The sequence below is a fragment of the Pezoporus flaviventris genome, unplaced genomic scaffold, assembly GCF_033815535.1.
Source record: "Pezoporus flaviventris isolate CSIRO_AGI_PZ_B2104156 unplaced genomic scaffold, CSIRO_AGI_Pfla_v1 ptg000073l, whole genome shotgun sequence".
Lineage (NCBI taxonomy): Eukaryota > Metazoa > Chordata > Aves > Psittaciformes > Psittacidae > Pezoporus > Pezoporus flaviventris.
Window position 1 is genome coordinate 1,860,873 of NW_026892621.1, and position 26,771 is coordinate 1,887,643.

The 26,771-nt window shown below is 46.9% G+C and overlaps 1 protein-coding gene across 7 annotated transcripts in view; it reads right to left on the reverse strand.

Annotated features, from left to right (window-relative positions):
* Nucleotides 1–26,771, reverse strand: part of CADPS (calcium dependent secretion activator) — a 211,788-nt gene that overhangs the window by 172,880 nt on the left and 12,137 nt on the right. The window lies entirely within an intron of this gene.

A 26,771-nucleotide genomic window follows, 5' to 3' on the forward strand; every position in this document is an offset into this window, starting at 1 on the left:
TTGCCTAGTTTCTCTGTCAGTTTAAAACCAGACATAGCTAAAAAACCCCCTCTTTAGCATGTAACACAAAGTCACAGCAAGCACATAAGTCATGTACCAGCAACGCCAGTACAGCATCTTACGATGCAGATAACACTCTGAAGGCCTGTAGGGATTTGAACATAGTTGTGCCTGGTTTGCAGTGGGGCTACGTTAGGTTTGAGGCTAAGAATTAATTTAGCCAAAAGAGAAGGAAGCATGTATGTACAACAACTTCAAACTTAAAGGCAAAAGACAGCAGTAAGAATAGGACAACTATTTACTAATGACCAAAAGGTCTAGAGAAGAGTGCTTTTTTCTTACTTGTGCGCCAGCAGAAGAAACCAGCCCATTAAAATGGAAAAGAAAGATAAAATTAATGGCTCTAAGTGTCTAAATGGCTTTGAATAAAGTACTGAAAGCTATGGAGACTCAAACGACTAGAGCATAATGAAGCCTGGTAAACTCAGCTAGTGATAAAAAGCAGGAGAGGGACCAATTGGAGAATGCAACGATAAATATCACTAGATCTAGATGATGTGCCATGCGGGTTGTTTAGGTACTGCAGTAACAAACATCATGAATACTGATAATTAATTCTGCAACACGACGCTGAGGAGGGCTAGTGAGCAATGGCAATTTGATGTGATAATCTGGGATTAGTTTATCCTGGTGCTTATGGAGAGGTGTTCATCAAAGTGGCATAAAGCAAGACTCAACATGCTCTGCTTCAGAAAAGCAGGAACAGCCTTCACCACCCTGACAGTCCCAAAACAGCAGCACAGACTTCACAGGGTCTGACACACACAACAAGGTTCAGCATCACAGGGCTGGAGCAAGGACCATCCCTTTAGCCTGATCCACCTCAGCCTTGGGAACCCCCTGCAATGAGCCCTGTGGAAAAGCACTGCTGAAAGCTCCTTGTTTTAATGCTGTCAGGATCTAATTGTTGGCTCTAAGAATCCATCTGCCACCTCAGGCAACTAAAACTTCTGGTATTTGCCAATAGCACCCTAGACATCATGAGCCCTTGGGCAACGCACACAGCATCAGGTGTAAAGCAGGCTCCAAGCCTATCTGAGCTGCTGGAATTTAAAAGAAAACTGGGTCAGCAATAAGAGGAGGCAGAAGACAATATAGGGATCGAGTGGGAAACACCTGTGGAAGGTGCTAATCTATTTTTATTAAGCATTTAATTATCTGGAGGAAAGGAAAAGCAAGATGTTAATTAAATGTATTGATGATTTCGTATTGGTAACCATTGTGAATGCCAGGCAGGCACAACAGGGGGACAGAGGCCATAAGAAACAAAGAAAAGAAACAGGAAAACTACAGGTAACATTGAAATCAGGGTGCTAAGGCACAAGGAAAGACATACTAAGGGCACAGATACTGTGAGCCAAAAGGATTTTCATCTGGGATTTTAAAATGCATGGCATTTTTATCATTATTACTGCCCAAGTTATTTCTTAGGACAATCTCCAGAAGTCCTTGCTTATTCAATTCGCATAATGTCATCTAGAAGCAATATTTTATGCTCCTTCCTCAATATTGAACAGGCTATCTTCAAAATGAATGATGCTCCTTGAAATTCCTAGAAACTCCCAACACACAGCTCACATGTGAGCTCCTGAGGGCTGTGGAAATGAATCATCGGATTTGTCTTGATTGGAGTGGCAGTTGCCTCCTCCTCATATCCATGCTTTATGCAAGTATTTAACTTGTCCAGGGAAAAGGAGATCCTCTGTGACCACATCAGGCTGCAGCATAGCCCAGTTCTCTGCTTAACAGCACCTTCAGTCTGCCATCACCACCAGACTGTGAAACAGCACTGCTGTACTGATCTGTGTCTGTGCCGCTGTCATGGATGTGTTATCAAGCAAGCAGTCGATCTGAGCCAGAATTAAACTATTTTCACATTAAATTTAGCTTCTGCAGCATAGCAGCAGGTGCCCTGTGCAGGAAGTCAGCATCAGCAGAGAGGACCAGACCTGCAGGTCAATAAAATCTGCCCCAAGTGCTCCACACCTTCCATTTTATGCCTTTTTCTCCTCCCCATCAAGTCCCAAGAGCATTGCTGCTGAGCCCCAGAAGTGCCCCTTGCACACCAGGAGGCAGCACATTCCTGGTGGAGGCAGGACCAGGGCAGGGTAGCAGCCTCAGCTCCAATGCCACACTCCAAAGCCTTCAAGCAGGGGCAGACAATGTCACCAACCCATCTGTAGGCTTAAAAGAGTACATGTTCTGAACCCTAACCTGGAAGCTTAAGTGCTTCAAAGGCAGGGGTGTTATTTTAGCTCTTGCTATTAGAGGCATGAGTAATCAGCTAGAAATCCACATGAAGCAAGCCAACAGCTTCCGCAGATCCACTAAGGCACCAATACAAACCACACCTCAGTTACCTTCCGTAGTGTGCTTACAAATAGCGGAAAACAACCGAATTACTTCCCCTTCAAAGCACATCAGAACAACACGACAGCCCTTGCACCAGCTACGGCAGGAGGTGAAACCCTGGTGGGGGCGAGGCTGGTGGAGGGCAGAGCCCTGATGGAAACACAAATCCAGATGCAAGGAGGGAAGGAGAGAACTGGGAGTAAGCAGCAGCACTCTGGGGGATGGAAGAGGTTTGTTCTGCTTACCTTCCCTCACTGCTTTTCCCCTCACTGCTTTCAGTGTGTGACAGCCGTTAAGGAAATAATCATTACTGCATCTGAGAGGCTGCAGAACACCCTGCTCGCATACAGGAGCTGTGGACCCAAGCGACCTCTCCCAAGTTCATACTGTGGGGTGCTTATGTTTATTCACAGCCTTTATCTGTCTGAAGCGAGTACTGAAGTTGCCAGATATACACATGCAGATCAAAAAAGGTAATCTGAGGCAGTGATGAAGAATTCCCGACACAGATATCTGGCAGGGCACCCACAGAGCTTTGGGCTGGCATCCCTAGAAGACTGTGTGCCTTTTTATAAGAAGCTTGGCAGAGGTCTTCTCCATACTGGACTAAATTATGGGAAAGAGCTGACCAGTGACCAGATCTGGGCATACCAGTGATTCCTACCTTCTCAGTCTAACTTTTTAAAGAGAAGCTTCATGCCCAGCACAATGTAGTGACCTCAGAAACAGGGTGGAACATCTCTGCCATGTGCCATGGTCATAAACAAATCACAGAGGCAATTTCTTGCATTTGCTTGATGCAGATCTCAGCAAACAGCACACCAGCCTCCTCGGGACAAATGCTCACCAGCAGCTTGCTCACTCTGTGTTATTTTTGCACATATTCCATCTGACTTGGAGCCGAACATAAACCTGAACACACAGCACTATGGCACCTTCTCCAGCAAACAGCTGGCTCCATCTCTGTGCATCAACTCCAGGCTCCTTCGCCTACAGCATAAGCATTCCAAAGAGGAGCTGTTTGCTGCAGAGAAGCTCTCTGGAAAAAGTTATACACAGCAGTGTGCCTCACTAATCCCTCCTCTCTCCAAAATGCTTTGTTCTATCTGAGCACAGCATGGCCATCTAGCTCACCACTTAGGTACATTTCACAACAGTGCCATGTTGGCTGGATCTGGGTTTTGTCCCACACGCTGGGACAAGCTCAAAGCAGAGCCTCAGATTTACACACTTTGGACTTTGAAGAATTAGAACAACTTCTACAGATTTTGACTCTTTTACGTGGAACTTTCACATTTGCAAGTTCAATTTACACAAGAAAACAAGACCATTTGCACTCATAGGACAGCTGAATTTCAAAGCTTTGTATGACGTATATCAACAGTAATAGAAGCCCAAGAGCCACAGGTGATGTGCCTTGAAAGACAGTAGAAAGGGGAGTTTCAAGAGACTTCATATGAATTCTTGCATAATGTCACAGTGCAGGTGGTCCAGCACTGAGACATGGGGCCAGAGAGGCTGTGGCAGGGGAATTGGGCCAGAGACCTCCACAAGTCCCTCGCAACCTACAGCATGCTGTGACAGTACCATGTCTACAGAAGATTTTCAAGGACAGGCCAGCCCAGACTGTAGATTGCCAAATCTTTCAGGGCTAACTGCTGATTTGTCAGTGGCAGGCTACAGAATAACCCATCCACAGTTGTACGTGTACTCAAACCAGCTAACAAAGCCACATCCATCCATGTGACAGCTCCTGGAACAGCAGTCAGATTTGAACTCTGCAGATTTTCAAGTGAGGTTACAAAAGGTTTCAAAGTGAAAGGTATCCCTGTGGGAGAGAGGTGATTCTGAACGCCTGAGCACACTGAACGCCTCTGAGCAAGGACTGGGTATTTTGGTCCACTGATGCCTCACATCGCCCTTGCACATACCACCGGAAGAGTCTGCCCTGTCAGCAGGGCATGAGGATGCATGGCACTGCTCCCTGATGGCTCAGCCCATCAGTATCACTCGTATCCAAAAGGAATTTGTTCAGCTGGCGACTGCAGGTAATTCCCAGGGGAAGCACCTCTGCCTTTTGTCTAGAGAAACCAGCTTACAGCACATGAACAAGAGCAGCACAGAGCTCTTGCTCCTCAGGGCACCTGCTGTTTGGGTACCACTGCAAGGAGGAATATTTAACAGCTCACTGTGCCGCTGCTCTGGGATCGGTTTCATAACAGCTAATAAATATTTTATTACACCTCAGCACCAGGTGATTTAGGAAAAAGCTAAACCAACTGAAGAAGCATCCCTCATCATCACCGCTTCCACAGTCAGAAACCAGACACAACATGAACAGCATGGAAGAGCCAGAAGGATGTGCAGAGAGCTGAAGCTGGTCTCAAGGGAGAGGTGAGACGCTCCAGCAATAGGCATGAGAGTATTAAAACCCCATCAGGCTATTTTGCACTGGGAAAACACATCAGATTCTTCCTGTGCTCATGCTGCTTTCACCCCCCAACAGGAGAGAGGACCACACGGGGGGTGACTCACACCCCAGTATTTGGGTGTGCCTGTTCTCCTGGGCAGACATGGCTCCTCCACAAACAGCTTTTCACTGTTAACATAAGCAATCAGTATTAGCTGCCAGTCTCAGAGGACTTTTCCCAGCTGCCTAACACTGTCTTTTCTGGTTGTTTCAGAGAAGCTTAATATTTGATACCAGCGAGAGCTCCTTGCGCTCTGGTTTCTGACAGCCACAGTACATCTTTCCAGGGGTGCCGAGCCAGCACATCCTTTTCCTTACAGTCCGACCAGATGTGGAGTGCTGTGTGCACACCCACTGATCTGACCCTGTCTATACAATTCCCTCTTTGCGGGCACTTGATTTGTTGCCTTCTGCCTCTGTCTGTGATTTACAGACCCCGGTGCATCCACGCTGCCTGCCCTCTTCTCCAGCCATGCTCATCCTTTGTGGATGGCAAACAAGAAAAGCACTGGTCACATCCCCAGCCACCAATCCTGCTGCCACATTCTCCTCTCTCAGAAGAGTTGATTTGTTGCAGAGAGAATGACTTCTACCATCACCATGCCTGGGTTTACACACGAGGCAGTGAAAGGCACGCACAACCCCTTCTGCCTGCAGCAGCTTGTGCCCTGCCTGCTCAGCCCACCTGGGATGTTGGGGATGGGTCGGAGCAATACAGACCCTCCAAGGAGCAAAACTCCTACGTACCCACCTGCACCACACTCAGAAATCAGGCTGGGTTTTGGGCACAAGCAACACAAACAGCCCCCAGGTCCTTACGCACCAGCCCAGCACTGATTTGCAGCTCAGAGACAAACCAACCTCCCACTCGAGCTGCCTGAAAACACAAGAATAATATTTCCTGACCTAATGGTAAATGTTTGCTTCAGCAACAGGACTGAAGGGGTGAGAAAACCCACCAGAGCTGCCTGCAGAGGAAGGAAGGAAGCCCTCTCCTCTGCCCAGCTGCACCCAGCCAGTGCCCTATCACAGCATCACCTCTGGTCCTTGCCAGAACCTCTCACTACCTCTGCTATTAGAAGCAAATCCAGCAGGGTTGCAGCACGAACATTGAGTGTAAATGATTCTGGCACTTGCTGGTATACTTCTTCTCCAAAGAGGCTCAAGTATTGCTGGAGAGTAATAGGAAGGTAACAGATCAATGCCTTTGGTTAGGCCAGTTGCAGGTACAGAACCTCTAGATCAAGCACAGCAGATCTTTCCTTTTCACCACCCCAGTAGCAGGTTTATCAAAAGAGACAAAGCACAGGCTCCAAGTCACTCTTTGAAACATGTGGATACTCTTTTATGTCCTCTCAGACCCTGAGTGCACCTCCTCTCCAGGATGCTCTCTGCCAGCTAGGCACAGCTTGACATACATAAAAGGCCTAAAACTTTATTATGGCTGCTCCTCCTTTCTGAAACACAGTGATGCACAGTGCCGAAAGAGGAAAGCAAAGCCATGATGTGGGACTTGGCCTTTGCTGTCAACCTTCTCCCTGGTACTTTCCAAGATACATCTTCCCTCTGCAACCTGCCACGACATGGCAAGCATAGATGTAGGTAGACACATCAAAAGATACTTCTGCCGCTCTTCACTTGCTATCTCTGTTTGTACCAGCTATGTCCATCCAATGCTCACATGCCAACCCTGCAAAAGGTCCCCTTTTCCATTAAGATCAACCACACATATTAGAAGCAGCAGCTCTGACAGCTTCAGGAACTTCTGCTCCCGTTTCCTGCCATCCCCATCTTCTCCCTTCTGGTCCCTCCCTGCAGCTGATGTGCAAGTGGACAACCCCAAGGTGGAGCCACCCAACAAGGGCACAGAAAACTTGGAACTTCTCCCAACTTTGGTCTTATTTTACTTAAGCAAGCCATTAGCAGGGTGAGTTTGCAATAGATCTAACAGATTAAGCCAGCCCTGCTGGGTGTTTTTCTGTGTATGATCAAACAGAATCATGCCCCTATATTTTTTTTGACTGATTAATAAAAATATGAATTTGATCTCAGGAGAATGGAGAAACCAGCACAAAATATAAGCAAGAAACAGCAGTGATGAAATACTAGGCCAATGACTGAGCACAGGCTGAGAACTGCTGCTCTCAGAAGCATCCCTGGTGACTTCTGCTGTGACAGGAGCCTTGCCTGGTGAGCTCTGCTCGCCCACCAGGCATAAAACACACCTTCATGATCCAACAGCTTTCAGCAGAAAGCCCAGCACCATCCTGCCTCTGGTAGCTGCTCTGTTAAGACAATACAAAACACAAACCCATAAAAACATTTAAATGCAGCTACCTACTAAAACCAGGGTGCAAACAGAACCTAGTATAGGCAGAGCAACATGCAAAGTCCCCCAGCTTTGTGTGCCCCTGTGGGTGCACCCCAAAGGCAAGAGACTTTACTTCCCCAGGTGCTGGACTTTGCAACTAGCTTCTCTCCTGCTGCGTGGCCCGAACACCTTCTTTCCTCCTTCCTGGTTAACCCCAAGTCTCGAGGGCCATTAACACAACCATTTACACAGTTCTCCCTGGAAAATCCTGCTAGCAAGGGCCTTGATCAGGTGCAGGCCAAGTCATGTTTGCTTTAACTGGCATAGGAGCTCTCTGCAAATGCAACAGAAAAGGCTTGTTCTGCCCTTCTGCTCCAACAGCGTGGTACATACAGTCCATTGCTGCTCTGAGACCTCTAAAAGTAACTTAGCCCAGGAACGAAGACCAAGGGAAGATCTTCCTTCTCCTCTTGAGCCTCACAGGCAAGTCTTGAAAAACAAGATTTTTCATTCCTCTTTCTCTTTCAGATAGAAAGCAACACGTGGTGTCTTGAAACTTGTGAGCGTTGACGTGACACAGCTCTGAGGCATTACCTCGCATACTTTCGTGCTTCAACACCATGGTGTGCCACACAGTGGCAGGGCATGGTGTGGAGATGGAGACTATCACAGGTCATCTCCTATGAGTCACCCATGCTGTGTCCCTTGGAGAAATCCGGCTGGGCAGCAAAGCTACTAGAATTAATACTTCTTTCAGAATATTCTGAGGGTAACTTCCAGGACTTGGGTGTTTTACAGCCTTACCGACACGGAAAGTAAACCAGTCACGTTGGGGTATGGATGCTGCACATCTATTGCCCAATGGCTGCAAAGCCCTAAGCCTCCCGAGATAGGCATGGAGTATCTTTCAGTTCAATCGCCTGCAATAAATAGCTGATACTCTATTCATTTAATAATAAAATGGCTTTGTGCAAAATCTTCTACAAGTGCTACACAGGCACGTTCACAAATGACACCCAGGTGTCCAAAAGAGGTAACTGTATACGAGTGAATGTATAGAATGAACTGTATACAAGTTTTACTCAACTTGTGTACAACTGATGTGGCCCAAGTCCCTTTGACCAGGGACACCCTGCCAGCCCCTGCTGAGGAGTCATTAACAGTGAAGAACCTCTTCTTGCCTCCCTAGTCAGTGTTTCTTGGACAGGACAGTACTCTGAAGAGCAGCAGCCCATATTGCTGCTGATGCTACATAAGCATCTCTGTTCCTGGACTACTTCAGAGGCTAGGCAAGGCTTGGTATATCCTGTGTTTGGAAATCCCAGGCACAGCCTAAGGACAGCTAAATACCCATTAGTTAACCGAGTCAAAAAAACAGAGGAGGGATGGGGTAAGAACACAAGTTGGTCTATGCTGATGGGCCCCCCACAGAGGTCAGTGTCCTAGGACCCAGGCAAATCCTTGAGCCCAACAGCCCGGTTCTCTGCTTCTTTTGTGCTGCATCTCCCTTTTGTGGAAGGAGAATAAAAGCACTTCACTTCTCTGCAGAAGCGGCTACATGCATGAAAAGCCTCTCGCAGAACTAGGATGGTGAGCTGTCCAAGAACAGAAGTAAGCTGCTTACAGAGAAACACTTTAAAATCACTATTTTAACTATTTCCAGCTCTATGTTGCCACTCCAGGCAGGCCTTACATGATGCAGAAGCTAATTGTCCTTCCTGGTTAATGTATACAGCAGCTCATGCTGACTTGAAGACATGAAACAACCTAAAGATCTACCAACACCTCAGATCTCCAAACAAAAATCCCCCCCCCCCCCCCCAAAAAGTACATCCACCACGACTGTGCTTATTTCTGTACCATTTTCATCATTAAACTCTGACTCTCCTTCATGTCACAAGCTATTTTAAACCCAGTTCTTACAGAGCAGAAGCAACAGACAAATGAACGGAGACTCACGGACTCCTGGTGTGTCCCAGCCTCTGTGGGAGTGCTGTTTTCAGCGTGGCAAAGTTAGCAGGGGAGGGGATATCTCTGATGGAACTGAACAAGATAGCAAGGAATGGAGAGAAGCTTCCAGGCAGACAAGGCTGAAATGGTGAGCTTTGCCATGGGCATTCTGCATGTACCCACCAGCCACCTCAAAACAGAAAGCTGCTGCATAAAATTGCTTCAAACTGGGCTGGTGGTGTGGAAAAAGAAAGTTGATGCAGGTCTGAGCAAAACCTCTTTTCCACAGAAGGCATGTTTTCAAAGCAGCCCATCGAGAGACCTGACCTGTTGCATGGTGGGGCTCTGGCTAAGTACCACTTGTGCGTGAAATCTTCCCTTATTCTGTGCATGTGTTATTACCAGGAAACAAGCAAAAAGAAAGAAACACCCCAGAAAATCTGTTGAAGAGCCAAACCCATCTCTGATCCAGTCTCTTTCAGAAAACACTTGCAGAAAACAAGCAATCAGTCAAGCCAGAACAGAATTTGTTTCTAGATGGAAAAACAAGAGAGAAAAGGTGCGAATCTGCAGTGTACCTCCTCCTCCTCCTCACATTTCCTGCTAAAGTGAGTAATCTCAGATTTTTACAAGGGCATGTTGTTTGGAGCTGGAAGAAAAAGTTTGGTAAAAGGTAGCAAACTACTGCAGGAAAACTGCATTTCAACTTGGGACTTGCAGACACTTGGGAATATACCTTTGCATGGTGGCTGGTATGTACCCAAAGTAACCGAGAATGAATGTTTGCTCCTTCAACAACATTAAGGAGCATTATTTACAAAAACACGGTTCCACTGCGGTGATATTATGATTATTGTTTACTTTAAGGAAAGGCACTGTTAAAATTATCCACAGCCCTAGACTCTGGATCCAGTTTACACCAGGAGACTGAAATCGAAAAGGGCAAATCCTGCAAACTCTCTGAGGCACCACAGAGACTGGGTGAGGACATACCCCCTGAGGCTAGTTTAGCTCAGATTCCCAAACTCTGAGCACATCATTCACTTGGCAGGGGAGGCTGCAGGAAGCAATGGCCTTTTCTCAGCTCTGGGCTGTAAACATAAATGAAACACAGAGAGGAAAATCACGTCCACTACGGTGCACACACAGCGTGCATGCGGCGTGTGCAGGTCCCACGCTGGCATCTGCGAAGAGGACAATTAGCTGCTTGTGTGAGATCAGGCATGGAGTTCAGTAATGGTTTTTAAGATAACAGAAAGGCCGTTTGCTGGCTGTCTGCAGTGATCAATCTGAGCCTTGCAACACAGGGAGATCTGCTGGGGAAGCAGTGGAAGGACCAGGGTGAAGCATCCAGGCCATGCACAGCTTGGTACTGGGATCCTCCCCATCGGTAGACTGTAAGGAGCAATGCCATAATCAACGCACACTTGAATCGTTCCTTGGGGCAGGGGCAAGAGGGACATTCTGGCTCCCCAAGTGTCTATCCCTCTGCCCTTGGCGCTTCTGGCCTGGCATATTAGTCACCTTTTGCATTTTGCCTCCTGCCAAGCTTAATTAGAGCTAAATAACACCCCAAAAAGCATGACCCAGAACCAACCATCCAGCCCCATGCAGCCAGAACCAACATCAAAAGTACCTCCTGCTGGCTCCCTGGCACAGACAGCAAATCCAACCAAACCTGCTCTGGTCCAGCCTGCCTCCCCAGCAGCCACCTGCAACACAGCTGGTGTTGCATAAAGCCTTTTCTTGTGCCTTTGATGGCCTTCAGTGCCTTTTTTAGCCAAAGGTGAGAGATACTAGTTTGAAGCATCCAGCTTTTCTACCAAAGCCTGAAAAAAGCAAGTTTGGTACCACTGTTACATGTTAACTACCTAAAGACTGACAATTCTCAGCACAACAGTTGCATATGGCTCTACATAAAGATCCTTCCCAAAAATGCATAACTACACATTACCAAAACTCATTTAAACCTAGGAAAGCTGTTTTAAGGATTCCTGTTTAGTACAGTATATTGAAGGCTGCTCAAAGAAGAAGAGTTTCATTCCTCTTCTTTAGGTTCTAGGCAGGAAAATTTTAAGGGCTTTAACTGATGAGCTCTGGGCCTTTCTGCTGGGAAGGTTCTGCCCCCTGCAATCCCCTTCCATCAGATGAGCTGTCTCTGCTCCTCACTCGATGCAAGTTGTGTGCACGTGGATAGGAAGAACTGCAAGATGATGCTACAAGAGCAGTGACCCGCAGCAGAAGGAGATGTAGGTGGAGCAGATACCTTCTACAACACACCCCTACAGTATGATGTCCAAGCCCAAAACCTAGGTTTCCTATGTCTCTTACGCCACTTTAAGCTGGCTGAAAAAGCCTGGAAGGAGGGAGGAGAGCAGGCTGTGCACAGAGGTAGCAGAGCACAGTCCTACAAGGCAGGAGGGAAGAATCCGCTACTATATCTGGTAATGAGTTTGTCTGCACATTGTGAGTACAAGTTGAAACCCCCACATAAAAGCAATACAGCTACCGCAGATTTGAAGCACGTAATTTCAGAGGAGTGTTTGTAGGAGCAGAAAACATGTGGGCATGCAGAAAGAGGAAAAGAAAGTCAAATAATTCTTTGTAAAAGGCATCTGTGCTGGAATTTGCCTACTGGATCCAAAGATGGAGCATTCTCCATCCTGGAGCTCCACTTCTGCTCCAAGGAGCACTAGAAGAGGTCACTGAAACTGTTAAGAGTCAAAAGCACAAAAAGTGGAAAATAAGGTCCCAAAATGAGCACATTGCATCAAGTCTGCTCTCATTTACTTGGCAGCAAGTCTGAGGAACCACTGGAGCTTGGTGGTAGCTGGACCACAGGACACTGTGTGCTCTGATCCCACCAAACAGATCCCACGCTGTGCTGTGGCACATTGACACACAGTCCCAGTGACTCCAACTCACCTCAGCCTACAGCCTGGATTGCTTCTTTTTCCCTTATTCCTATTTTTGCATTCTTATTAGAAGTCCCAGCCTACACCAAAGAATTAGAGATAACTGCTACCTGCAGATGCTGGAAGGAAAACATACTAAATATTGCTTAAATAAAAGCTGCAGAACTGAGTATCCAGGAATCCAGCCTTTTACCTGAAAAGCTCCAGCTATTTGGATGAGAGAACCATGGAGTTTCGCTCTGGGTGCTAACTGATGGGCAGGCACCAGCACAGCGATCGCTCTACCCAACCACATAGTCCCAAGACATACTGCAAAAGCATCCCACACAGCTTGCTTGGGAGGAGGAGTCCCTGATTGATGCTTGCCTTGAAGACAATGCCTTCACATCCCTCTGGGATAATGGCAGCAAGCTTCCCTGACAGCTGGGTAAGGAAGGAGCATTGCAACATGGGGAGGGAGCAGGGAGCCCTTGGGGTGGGCAGGTGAAGGTGAGTGCTGACAAAACCCATAGCGCCAGCTTCATTAGCTCATGAAGCCCCTCAGGCCCCAAAACCTCATTGACAAGAGGGGATCAAGCTGAACTGTGACCAAGCAGGTTTTGTCCAGAAAGGCTGGGATGTGTACGAAGGGAAAGTGCCAATGAAGCAGCATCAACAAGCCCGTGCACCTTGATGCAGCAGTGGTTTCACATCTATAGGGATTTTTTCAATGATGCCAGCATTACTTTCCCATTCAGCCCCTCACTGTCTGCAGCTCCCAACCATCAGAGACCCACACATGATGGTTACTTGAGTGGGCAAGTATCCTGCCCATGCTGACAAGAGAAGTACAAACTGGCATGAAACTCTGTTCCACCTCCAACTCACTCCCAGCCAGGCTTCAGCACTTGGCTTGACCCACGCAGCAGAGAACGCTGCCAGGCTCCATCCGAAACCCTGGCTGCGGGCTTGGAAAGCTGGAGATTACACATGCTGTGGCAAACAAAACCCAGCAGCACATCTTCTTCCATAGGAAATCTTCTAAAGAAAAGCCAGGGAAGTCACCTGAGAACTTCAGCATCGGGAAGAAAAGTGACACCTCCAGTCCTGGAGAAGATATTTTTCCCCTCACTGGCTCCAAAGTCAAAGTCTTTGTCTTCAGCAAAGCTCCCCAAGCCCAAATGTACTGCTGCTGGGATAAGTTGCTCCTGGTTGATGTGTGCTTATGCTAGCATGGGAAAGAGAACTGACACTGCAATCTCCCAGGGTACACCTTAACTCCCCTTAACTTTAAGGGACAAAAAGATGTTTTTATTTCCTTTAATCTTCTAAACTGTGACCACTTCTTTTCAAACCATGTACTATTTTGTTGAGCTTTGTGATTAATTCCTCAGACTACTTTCAAAGAATTGTAATTTAAGCAAGCAAACCAAAACCCAATTCATGCAGATGCAATGGAGAAGCAAAGAATCTGAAGATAAAAAAAAATATAATCAGAAAAAACAGCACAAAGATAGATGCCTCTGCCACACTGCAGGCTAACAGCAGACAGACACATGCAGCAAGAGCATGATAGAATAAAGACGCTTATCTTGTAAAACCCGGAGTCTGCCCAACATGAGTCAGTAAGAGCAAGGCACCCACCAGACTGTTTGGAAGACAAAGGAGACTTCTGAACAGGGCTGGTAGCCAAGCTCTCTGCTCAAAATCTCTTACCCATGGGCTGACATTTGGGTGGGTGACACAGGCTGCTTTCCCTGCTCGGGGGCTGGTGCTGAAGAGAGACTGACGTTCCCCGTGGTTACGGAGGGCCACAGAGAAACCCTTGGGAGCATCATGTCAAAGGCTGGATCTCAATGGAAGTTATTCCCTTATTCTCAGTGCCTGCAGAATCAGCACTAACCCCCACCACACTCTTTAGATTTATGGGCTCTTCCCAAGAAAGAAAATAACAGAACATTAAGCTGGCACAGTACGCATGAAGTGATAGCAAGACCCCTTGCAGTACAATCTGTGTGACACAGAATTACCTCTGACATCCCATTCCTGTGAATCCTGCAGCATCACACTGTCAGACAGCGGAGCTCTGCACAGGGGATGTTGTGCTGCTGATGCCAGAGTGTGATTTCCATTAGTGTTAATAGAACTACCAACAGAAGCAGCAGCCAAGAAGCCAAAAAGCCTCCAATCTCAATGATCACATTTGATAAGCACAGAACTGCACTAAGTCAGCTTAGTGCACAGCAGCTGCACCACACAAGCAATAGTGGCTGCATGACACATGAGAACACAGCCAGGACTCAAGTTCAAGAGGCTCCAAAGAAGGGCTGTATCCCAGCTGGGATGGGGAGTTGGAGCAGTGCAAACAGGCAGTGAGGTGGCAGCAATGGCAAAGTCCACCCAGGTCCAGCATCCATGTGGTGATCAGTTACAGTCTATGGGAGCAGGCCTGAAGGAAAGAGGTGGCTACCACAGTGTTTCTTGTGGCTACTCCAGTAACAGTGATTGCCAACAACACCAAGATCCTTGGGATGCAGCACAGAGGCTGCATTTCTATCCCCAGGGAAAACATACAACAGATCACAAGAAAAGCAGAGATTCCCCATACCTGGCAGTGTTCAACGCCAGGCTGGACAGGGCTTGGAGCAACTTGGTCTAGTGGAGGGTGTCCCTGAACTAAAGAACTAGATGCCCTTCCAACCTGAACCATTCTATGATTCTGTTAATCAGAAGATAATATAAGAAGAAGCATAAGATGATCCATAACAAAACTACAGGTACAGAAGAACATGGGCTTAGCATCAGAAGCTGTTGTTTAGGAGTCTTTTGTTTGCTGTATCTAGCTTCACTTGCACAGCTCTGTAACAAGCAACCAGAAAGTATTATTGTTTCCTAGTTAAATGCACACAAACATCTTCTTCAAGTAGCTTGTAAAGTCCTACTCACTCAGTTTCCTGGTTCCTACAGCTACCCCTGTGGCTTGTAGACCCCTTGAAGCTCAGAATCTCTGAAAGAGAGATTTTGATTGAAAAAGTTAATAACCCTTGCTCAAACACAGCACCACATCAAGAGCCTGGGGTTCAGCTGTGCCTACCTCTGTTCCAGAGGGATACTTCAGTGTTATTTTTGCCTCATAAGTTCATGATACCAAAGGAAAGGCAGTTGCTCTTATTTTCATCAGGTTTTTTAACAGACAGCAATTATACAATCATTGCATCTTTCCAGAAAGAAATCCCACTTTAAATGTACTAATTTACAGCCCCCATTGTGGTCCAGCAGTTCAGACAGAAGGAAAAGTCAACCATTACAAGTCATTTTTGGCTTTTGCACACGCCATTAGAGAAAATTCATCCCCAAGACATAAATGTGTATTTTTATTCTTTAGAGAAAAAGCCACATACAAACCACGGCGCTTTGTGAGCAGATAAAGTACATGTCAAGGTTATTTTCTTCTCAACAGTTTAATAAGCAGGTGCTGACCTGGGGTGGCCATTTATCAAGCGCGCCACATGAGGTGAGTTGCTGGCACATCCCTGGCCCTTGCAATTTGCAGCAAAGCCATCAGGTCCTCCCAGCAGACCCCCCAGCACTTTGAAGTGTCTCCCCACCACCTCTACCACTCGTTTCTCATCAGCTCTCCACAGACAGAAACAGATCATTTTGTTCCGTTACTTACAGCACAGAAATCGAGGCTAGAGGAAAAGGCAGCATAACAACATGACATCACTTAAGCAAGCAACTTAGCTGACTACATCAAATTCTTCCTGAACTGCTGCTAAGACCTTTAATTGAACTAACTAGCCTTGAGCCAGAGAAATATTTATGCCTGCTGATTCCTTTGATAAGAGAGGATGGCACTGAGATCGCCTTCACAATCCAAAGCACTACTGCATGCTCCCCTACAGCTCATTCAAATCCCTTTGGTTACAAACACCTCTGCAGCATCCTGTGCTTCCCAGAGAAGCCTTGTCCCGTTCACACCCAGGTCAGCTTCAAGGTTTATTTTTGCTGCCGATAACCAAACTATCATGGCCTCCTTGTACAACTTGGTACAGAATGGAAGTAAAGAAACATCCCATGAGCCTGTGCCCTAAGGAACTTGTAACTTGAATTAATTCACATAATCCATGAGAGCCAGGAGCACCCCTTTCACAGGGCTGTGTCAAGGACACAAGTCTGCATCCCTTGGGCACAGACAGATGCTGAGCTCTGGGAGGGGAGCCCAAGCTCGTGCTGATGGGATTCAGGCAAACTGGGTGCAGGGGAAGGAGAGAGCTGTACCCTCCCGCTCTATCTGTGCTTGCCCATGTGAGCTCAAACACCTTAGAAAAGCCAGACTCTTCATGGGCACAAACTGCTGCAGGGAAGAGACACAGCTTTGTGCCACCCAGCATGACGCTCATCATGTGGCGCTGCCCAAGCCCACACAACACATTATCTTTTACCACACACTGAAGAGAGATGCATTTTGAAATGTTGGGTTTGGGGGTTGGTTTTTTGACTTTCCTTTTGTTCCGGAAAGGATCTAAATAGAGTGCAAAGGGACCTCTGTGACACGCGTTTGACTCCTGCACTTCAGATAGCTTTGTTGTTATGTGACTACCGTGCACACACTGTACCTGGAATTATGCAGCACATAAACTAATCAAACAACACTAACAACGCCAGGTAGTTAAATCATACTGTGTTAAGCAAGGAAAACAATTTTCTGTAGGCAACTCGGTCACAGTGGCATCTACCACCAATTATCAAGGGGGCAAAATGCACCCGTTATTGAGGGCAATGATTTAAACTTAACATGTTTAAAGGGCATGGCTGGGGGTGCATTAAGTCTTTTGCACACCGCTGTTCAGCTGTCGGGGGAGAGGACTTCAGGCTGAGCATGGGGAAAGTGTATTTTGTTGTAAAAAAGAGCCAAAGCATCACATAGAGATAGGTAGACAAGGGAAGCAGAAGAGGGAGCTCCCTCCTTCCCCTGGACCAGGGAAGGGGCACCCCGGGGGCACTGACCACCCAAGGGACCCTGAGAAGGGGAACAGGAGCGGGATGAGTAACATGAGCCTGAGGAAGGACTGCGGGAACTGACAAGAGTCCTCAAAGCAATGGCAAAATCTGCTGCAAAGGAGAAAACAATTCATCCCCCGTGTCCATGACAAGAAGTTAAAGGTGTGTGTCACAGCGAGGTAACCAGGCTGGGTACTGGGTAAAAGGCCTCACTCCAGCATGAATGCAGATGCACAGGAGGAGGCGGCTCAGCCTCCCCTGTCCCCGCATACCTGGCAGGACAAACACTACCAGAAACAACCTGGGCATACTCAATCCTGCTTCGAGGGAGGAAGATCAGAGAGCCGACATCATCCTCCCAGCCCTGTTCATACCGGATTCCTACTCTCGACTCCAGGTACCCGCTGCACCGCGCACAAGGCACCCTGCAGCCCAAGGCTGCTCTGCGGCAGCCCCCGCGGGAGGCACAGGCTATATTTATTCTGGTACATTGCAGTGGGAAGCTGTAATCTGTGTAATCGCCTCAGAGAAGATTTCATTCAGTGGGGGGAAAGCAATTACTATTTCATTTGCAACCAGTTGCCTTCCCAGGGTCTTCATCTATCAGAGCTGGAGGGTCCTGTCAGCCCCTGCACCTGCCTGGACTCCTTCTATGAGATAGGTTTATGCCTCTGACAAACACGTTTACAGATACTCAAGGTTTTCAGCCCCTGTTCAAAGCTGTTCTCCTCCTCCCAGCTGCTCTTGCTTTTATCTGACAGCACGCACCCTGCATGAAGAAAACAACTGGCTATAATCCTAGATTAAAGGGATTGTAACGCAGAATTAAATACAAGCCATACCCTTGATAGGGCCTGCTGGCGTCATGCACCAAGCACACACATCGGCTGTTTGGGAGGTGGGCAGATGGTGGTGGCGTTCCCGATACTCTCTGCAGCTCCTGGTTTTCCTAGACAGGTATTTCCATCTCCCCACATAGGTGGGAGGAAAATAAAATCCATTAAAACGGAAAACCAAAACAAAACAACCCCAATCCTTAGTGTTTCCATATGATGCTGCATTAAAACCCCGTTGTGATTTCACTCTAAAAGCTAACAACTAAAATCCAAATTCCCAGCATGACTCCGCATGTCCCAGCTCTGTTGGAGCTGCTGCACCTCAGTGCTAGGAAGGTCCATAGTCCCACAACAACCACACTAGGAACTGCAGGAATGTGATTTGGGCTTAGAACAGATGAGCAAAAAGTCCCAAGGAAAGGATATTCATAGACTACTGCAGCAAGGACCACAATAGCTGAGCAATGCAAAAGCCCACCAGGAAATCTTTATGACTTTATCTTACCTCAGGAAAGCCACAATATACTTACATGCACAGCTGCATATTAAAGAAAGGCACTTTAATCTTCTGCTCTTTCCAGCCTGGCAGCCACAGCAGCCTGACTCGATAAAGAGACTTGAGAGCTGTGAAAACTATGTATTAAAAAGAGTATTTCCAACTGTCTTTCTCTTGTAAGTTGTGGCAGCCAAAAAATCCAACCCTAAAATAAAGACGTGCCTGAAGGTAGCAATTTTACAATCAGCAACATAATGATTTATATCACTGCTGTCAGCTTTGTTGGGGAAAAGGGAGCCAGGTATTGTGATCATTAGCTTTTTGATACAGATGATCTTTCCAAATGAGGAAAAACAGATGCATTTTAATAAGGAACTGAAGGAAAGCGCCTCAAAACACTAACAGAAGAACCTGCAGCTCACGCCAAGATTTGCAAACACAGGAGATGAATATGAAACCAACGATACCTTTAGTGGCACATCCCCAAGTCCATGCACGGGAGCCTTTTACCTCTGAAGCACGCGGCCCCACATCCTCCCAATACACATGTCCCAGAGCCTCAAGTTGGCCCCACTCCCACTGAAACCTGTGGGTGCTTTGCCAGGGGTTTCCAGGTGCTGGTCCCAAACAGTGAGGTGCCATCACTCCCACCAAGGACAATGTGCACAGCATCTCACTGATGGCGGGCACAAAGCAGCAGCATTGGGTCCTACCAAGCAACAGCAGCTCCAGGCTCTCATCCTAAAACAAACTGAAAGCAGAGACGTTCCTGCCTCTCCTCACCAGAAAAGTCCCAGATGTGAAGCCCAGCCTTGCTGGCGCCTGATCTCTAAGCTCTTGCTGATGCCCTGGTAGGCACACATGAAGTTGCAGGTGTATGAGACTGGAGAGTGCTGCTGTCAAAGGATTAAAGATCAACTGAATTTGACCTTTAATGCTAACATTTAAACAACGACCTGGCTTCTCGTGCTTCCATTCCCTAATGTAACCATAATAAGATTTGTGGCTGAGATCAAAAAACTGTTCTCAGAGACCAATTTACATGCAGACTTCAACAATCTCAGGTGACAGGACAGCAAGGACACTCAAGCCCCTGACAGAGCAGGTTTGAAGTTGGGATGAAGTTTAAGGTCACAAAATAGGACATTCTGCAGGTGACAGCAGCCTTACACCAAACTTTGCTGAACGCTTGCACAGAAAAACAGCAGAAAAGTCACCAAGAACACTGAGCTGGAATGGGAAGTCCTTGCATGAGAACTCCAAGTCTAACATCAAATCTCTGGTCACAGAAACACCCAGCCATCAACACAGGTGAAGAAGATAGAGGCCAAGTCTAAAAAGCTAATTTTGTCCCCCCATTTTAATGGAATAAAGAAAAGGTTCAGTCCATACTGGAGTAAGCTTTGTTTACAAATCCCACAGGATATGCTCCAGAGACAGAAGTGTGTCACCTCCTGGTTCATGGCTTGCATTGACAGCCACTGAGTCTTGCCCTGCGTTCAACAGTTTCAGACTTCCAACAAAGAATTGGCAGCCTGACCAGGATGCACCGAGGACATCCAGCACTATGGCATGTGGTGGGAATAGCTGGCAGTTGTTTACTACTGCTCAACTTGTGGATCAGATTCCCACCTCCCAGTCCCCAGTCTCAGAGTATTTTCAGCCCTGTCTATGATACTTCCACGGCTGCTTGCCCTCCCATGCTTGCCATTGAGAAGCACTGATAACAACAGAAGTTCGACTATTTTTTGAAAGCAAGTCTAATTAAGTATGGTTCTGCTCCATGAATCCCTAGGAAGACAGAGGAATGCCATCAATCCCTGCACCCATCCCTCCTCCTACACAGCCCATCTCGTTTTGCCCAGCATAACCAGCCAAGAGCAGATGAAGCCCTGATCCGAGTGCCAGGACATGGATCTGCAGCTGTGTGGAGCAACTCAGAGGCACATGCCACACCAGAGGTGTTATGCAGTGAAGGGCTAAGACACCTCTCATCCTCCCTGCCCCACTGGGAACATGACTCTGCCAACCACCCTTCTGCAACAAACCTTCCCTGTCTCTTAAATCACAGCAGCACCTCACACACACATGGATCTCAGTTTTTGGAGGCTTCTGCAGGAAACTGTGGGTACACAAACCAGTCGGGATAAAGTCTGGAGCATCCCAGTAGCAGGGCCTTTATCACTGAGCCCTTCTCTGCTGCCTGTTTCATCTCTGCACAACAGCTAGCCCAGATCTCAGGTGCTCACCTGGGAGTTCATCCTGCTCTGTGCAGCACTGCTAACGACAAAAGCTAACAGCAAAACCTCCAGCGAGGCAAAGAGAAGCAGAGCACAGCCTCAAAACATTAGTCATTGCAAACACATCGGGTAACCTGGGGCATATTTGAATTTACTTTGCTTTAATTATGAATGAGTGTGGGTTTATCTGGTGTTTACTCCAGAGCAATAAACACACATCCAAAATTATAAATCCCCCTGCAAAGAACCGTCACCAGTGGTTTCTTCTTGACCAAAAGCCAGTGGAAGCAGAGATAAAACTGAACACCAAGGGCTGTCATTTTCCATGCACAAGAAGTTTCCCTCATGCAATATCCTCACATACTACTGGGAGCACTCTCAGGAGATGCCCATCTACAGACACTTCTTATTTACTTACTCTTCTGTACAACCTATGTATTAAGCCAAAAGTTGAAAAGCAAGGAGGAACCCCACCCAGGAAAGGAATGGAGTTAAGGAATAAGTGACAGTCATTGCTCTGATCTTGGTTGTGATTGATTAGTTATAAATACACACCACCAGCAAGGTACCAAGGAAAGAGCTTTATTGGAGAGGCACAAGAAAGGACCCCAAAAGCAGAGTGCTCACGGCTCTTCAACGGATAACCTTAAGTGCCTATCGCAAATGGGAGATCATATTTTCCTACTCATGCTGGACAGAAGGGCAAATGATATCATTAAAGCCCATATTGCATCTCAAAGTCCTTGGAGGGAAGGGAAAGTGGTACTTCATATTTCTATAAAACAATTAGTATTGACAGAACGGACTATAATACAGCACTCAACCCAGAAAAGTAATTAACTATCACAGCAGCTTGCTTACTGGATGCAGATAGGAAGCAAGGAGGTGGCAATTAGAGAGCAGAAAGGCAAGCCAGACACATGGATTTCTATAACAAGGTATTGACCCATAAACCCTCTGTGCAGGTACCTGACAAGACATCACGTACCCTGTGTTGAACATCAGAACATTCCCAGCACAGCCACTGGCATCTCTTTCCATGATAAGAAAAGAGCTAGAGCCCAGCACTGATTCAGAAGCACCTTCCCTGCACAGGTTGTTCTCAGCCTCTCTTCCCCTTGCCTTGGTTTCTTAAATAGGAGCATGGCTATAAGCCAAGCAGAGAGCTCTGGCCACTGATAGCATCAGTGATGGAAAAGTACACTGATACAGGATGGTGCCTGGGAAAGTATCTGCAAGATACCACATACCATCAAATACTTTTCCACTGAAGCTCAAGGCAACTGGTTTCAGCATCCTTCTGATATGCAAATCTCTGAATAATTCTGGAGACTGGGAGCTCCTTGCACACAGTTTCAGCCTCATGACGCTTGGTTTTAAATATCTTTGGAGAGAAAAGATTTGCGTGTCAGTTTGGGGTCCAGAAAAAAGGACATTAAGTATTTTCAGTATTTTTTCATCCAAAGCAGTGAGGTATGATGGGTCTGTATCTAAAAAGTTTAGGGAAACCCACCTAACAAATAGGCTTTTCAGTATAAACTTAGTAATAGACCTCTAAGCCTGCTCCTATAAGGAGACAGGAATAAGATCACTGGTGCTCTCTATTAAATGGAGGAACCACGGGGGAGGAACACATCTCTCCACGTCAGCATCACAGTACCAAGAACATTAGGTACAAGGCTCACACTCCAACACCCGGGCCAGGGATTTGGATTGGTTCCCACTCAATACCCACTATACCCTTGGGTAGCAGTATCCCATCCTTGGGATGCACTGATCCCTTGCTCTACCTCATTCCCAAACTGGACCCCTTCTTGTCTCTTTCCAGGCAGGTGAAACACAGCAAATGGTGTTTCTCCTTCAAAACAAGCACCCTCCTCCCACCTCTCCTCAGCTCCCCTCTTCCCTTTCTTCCCACTTCTGCCATGGGAAGTTTCCAGAACAAACGGGGGATGCTCTTCCACAGGGCAGCTGCAAACACATGGAAAACCAGTCCAGATGAAGCCAATGGGTTTATACCCATGTGTGTACTTCTGGCAAACAGCTCACGATTTGGGCTGGAAAACACACTGAAGTATGAGAAACAAAACTCCTTCCTGCTGCAAAGTTTCAGAACAATGCAGCAGGCTTCTTCCTACCAGGATAAAGCCAGGGTTATGTGTACAGTGAGGAACGAATGTACAACAGCTCCCTGGGCAAATCCAGAGGCAGAAAACCACACTGCAGCAATGAAAGTGACTACTTCATCCCTGAAATGAGTGGAGGAACTCACTCAGAGAGGGTTTCACAGGGCACCATGCTCTCCCAGGTGCAGGTATCAAGGCACTGTAATGACATAGGGCAGCAAAGGACACAAAAGACATCAAAGATCACTGGGCTGGAGTGAGTACCAGAATGACTAAGTCATTCTCTCTGGACAGCCCAAACTCTTACAGCATGGTCAATGGTTATTGAAAAATGGATCTGAATTTGGAGGCAACGCTAGTTTCTGGATATTGACTCTGAACAAGCTGGGTGAGGAAAACAAGACTGATGCGGGGCCTGCTGCAAGCGGTTTAGGATACGAGACCTGCTGGGAGATGGCAGTTTAGCAACCAGGCTTTCCAGGAACAGAGATCTTGGAGTCAAAGCCACGATTCCCACCAGCTGATGCCAAACCCTGCTCAGCATCCAAGAGCAGCAGGGTCTCCCCCTGCCATCTTCTCCCATCAGCAAACCCTAGAGGGCAGCTGGAAGAACATCAGAGATACAAATACAATATGGTATTAAGGTTTTGGACAGAGGGGGTTTAAGGCAGGAATTCTGACAAACTTTTCACCGTGCTACCTGTACACACAGGACACAATACTCACACCAGTTTGCTACTGCCATACGCAGCATTTGGAGGAGCAGCACCCACTCCCAGGCCTTCTGGTGGCAGGGACCATCACCCTGCACACCAGGGAGGGAATAATGTAGCTTCTAAATAATATCAGTTAGTCAAATAATCTCACCAGCTCTAGGGAATCCTGGCTGGGTTTTGAAGTTGCAGCAGCTGAGGACAGACCGACAGAGACCTGCTGCCACACGGATGACAGAGCCATTTAAAAGCAAAGCACTTACTTTTCACTTCTTCTCTTCCCAAAATGCCATTGTCAAGCCCAATACACTAGGATGCGAAAGCCTTGTTTTCACTGGAATGTTCCACCAGCAATCACCTGTGTGCTCCTGCTCCGTGCAGCGTTAACAAAGTAAATGAGGTTATGGCCCTAATGAAAACAATGTGATTTTTTTTCCCACTGACAAGTCACCACTTTACCTCACCTCAATGTCCCAGCTTGTACGCAAAAGCAGTGCCTGTTTTCACCGTTAACCATAGCAGCAGGTAACAGTCAACACAAATGGGCTGATTTCATCTTCAGACCTACTCCTCTGTGGATAGAGCTCGATACCGCTCCACTCGTATCAGTGCGCAACGCCATGGGCAAAAGAAATCAAAGACAAGTAAAAACTCACAGCAGCAAAGCAAAACACCCTGGTCCTGCTGCAGCAGTTGCAGATCATATTTAGGTACCAAAACAGCTCTAAAGGAGAGGGTCATGGAAGCCAGCAAGACACAGATTGAATTTGGCAGCTCTAATTCTGATGCCAGAAAGGCAGTGGGGCAGGACTGCAGTTGGCAGAGGCAGCTCTGCAGCACTTGGGTCCACCTCACTCTACTACCACACAGAGCAAGCAGCTCTCCCCACTCTCTCCTCATGCAGACAGTATTAGGAAGAGCAGAAATCAGGAATCCTCACTGTGCCACAACTCTGAAATACTTTTCCCGTGTAGGCAAGAAACTGCTCCCATCACTAGAAGTCTAATTTCAGCGTGCGTGTGCATGAATGCACAAGGTAAGAACTAAAAATAGAGGCACCCTATTTCCACACTTCGAGTCAGCAGGTACAGAAACAGCATAAACAGTGATTCAGCAGCAGCCCGCATGATGCAGAAGGTTGTTCCTTTGCCTCTGCCTCCCTGCTTGTAGCCCTTCCCACCTCAGTTTGGTCCCCGACTCCAAGAAGCTCTCAAGAGCGATGCCAAGGTTTGCCCTGCAAAAACACCCCAAACCCATAGGGTCAGGGCGAACATGCCAACACGGAGGACTCACTGGCTGCTCAGCTCCCTCAGGAGGGGGGTGATGTGGGGTGCCCTTTAGGCAAGGTCCGGATCCCAAGAACACAGACATTTATAGAGCTTCTCTGCCTACAGCAGTTTTTCTAGTGCAAAGATTACACACAACCATAATTGAGTGTTTTGCTATGAAAATAGCTGCATAATTCACATTTCTGTTATTTACATTGAGCTTCTGAGCCTTGTATCTACAAATCTTAGACTCCCAAGCTGCCTACAAAAAGATGCATGATGTTTAACTGGTTGCCATCTCTGGTGCAAAGTAGTGCTGTGACTCCTTAAACACCCTTGATAAATTGCACAAGACGACAGCAAGGACATTTCTCAAGTCCTGTGAGATTTGCTACATAAACAGCTACGACCTTGTACACATGGTTTCAACAGGGTCGTTTTTTACTGGTTCTCACCCCCAATTTTTTCATTAATGTTTTCCTGAGAAGCCAGAAGGAGAAACAGAAAAATGGAGAATAAAGAGTAGAAACATCATCTTCCATTTACATTTTGTAAAACTAATTAATCTCTTCAAGCAGAGGGTAGGAAAATATTTCCTAGTCTTCTACCATTCAAGCTCTCTTGCTCACTATCTCAAAGCCAGCAAAGGGAAGAAAAGCCTCCCAAGCACCTACCTGCTCCATACCAAGCATTTACTCGCTTTTACTGCTTTTTTGAGCTATCCCCACACCATTTCAAAGCCAGGTTGGATGGGGCTTGGAGCAACCTGGTCTACTGAAGGTGTCCCTGCCCACGGTAGAGGGTTGGAACCGGATGAGCTTTAAGGTCCCTTCCAACCCAAACCACTCCATGAGTCTATGATTCCTAGCCAACATAACTGACCAAGAACAATTAAAGCACAGTAGGATTTCAACTCGATCTCAGAACGGATTAAAGTCCTTTCTACTCTCACCTTGACCTACTCTAAATGGATGATTTGCATTTTGATGTCTAATTGAAATGAGGGTTGCTGCCTGACAGGCCTTAATCTTCTCAAAACCCATGGTTGTGCCTCCCTCCCCAAAGCAAATATTTATCACAAGTTTCACCTTGAATATAGGTCACAGCATTGCAAAGCAAGTAATCAGAGCTGGGAAAAGGAAGATTCTGTCTAGGTAAAAAGAAAAACTAAATTCAAAAGGCACATCTGTTCTCCTGAGCCCCAGCAAGGAAAGATTATTATCATTACCATGAGGGTTATACAGCAAATGAAACAATTGATTAAAGAAGAAAATAAATCACTTACAGCGTCATCTTTCATCATTAAATTTTAATGGGAAAAACACTGTGATTTGCTTAGTCTGAATATATATGCAATGTAAAGAGACCATCTGACATCATCGAGGCAGAACACCACAAGATAAATGGAGATGATTTGCCACACTACTGGAGCAGCTGTAACTCCCTCCCTACCTGCAGCAATCAAACAAAAGGGCACAGAAATAGCAACCCATCTGCTTCTCAGTGGCCACTGAATCTTATGCATTTGGCTGATAGGAGCAGGAGAAGAATAAAACCTCTGATTCTTTCCTACAGGCTTAAACAGGGGGCAGCTGAGCTATTACACTACTTTAAATACCAGTCTCTTGTTAGGCCCATTTTGGTTGTCCCTGCAAGCCATAGCCATCAGCACAGGACCAACATCTGGAGGCCGTGGTTTGCACCAAGAGCGCCCTAAGCAAGGGCAATCAGAGTACATGGGCGTGCATCCAGAGAGCACCCATCTGGAGCTGAGCCTCGGTTCGCAGACTCCCAGCAATGCAAAACCAGGCTCAGCGCTCCAGGCTGCCTTCCTTTCATAGAGCAGTTGGGTTTTGGGAGCATTAAAAGAGAAAAGTGGAGCAGTAAGGGTGAAGATTTTCCCATCCTGCTTCTGCATTACAGTGCAACTTTCCCTGCTGCACCCTGCTGAAGGACAGCAGCACGTGAGGCAAGCTTAGGAGATGACAGAGGAGTGAGCTGCAGACACCAGGCAGCTTGCTGCACACCTTCCAAACACAGAGAGAAGGGAA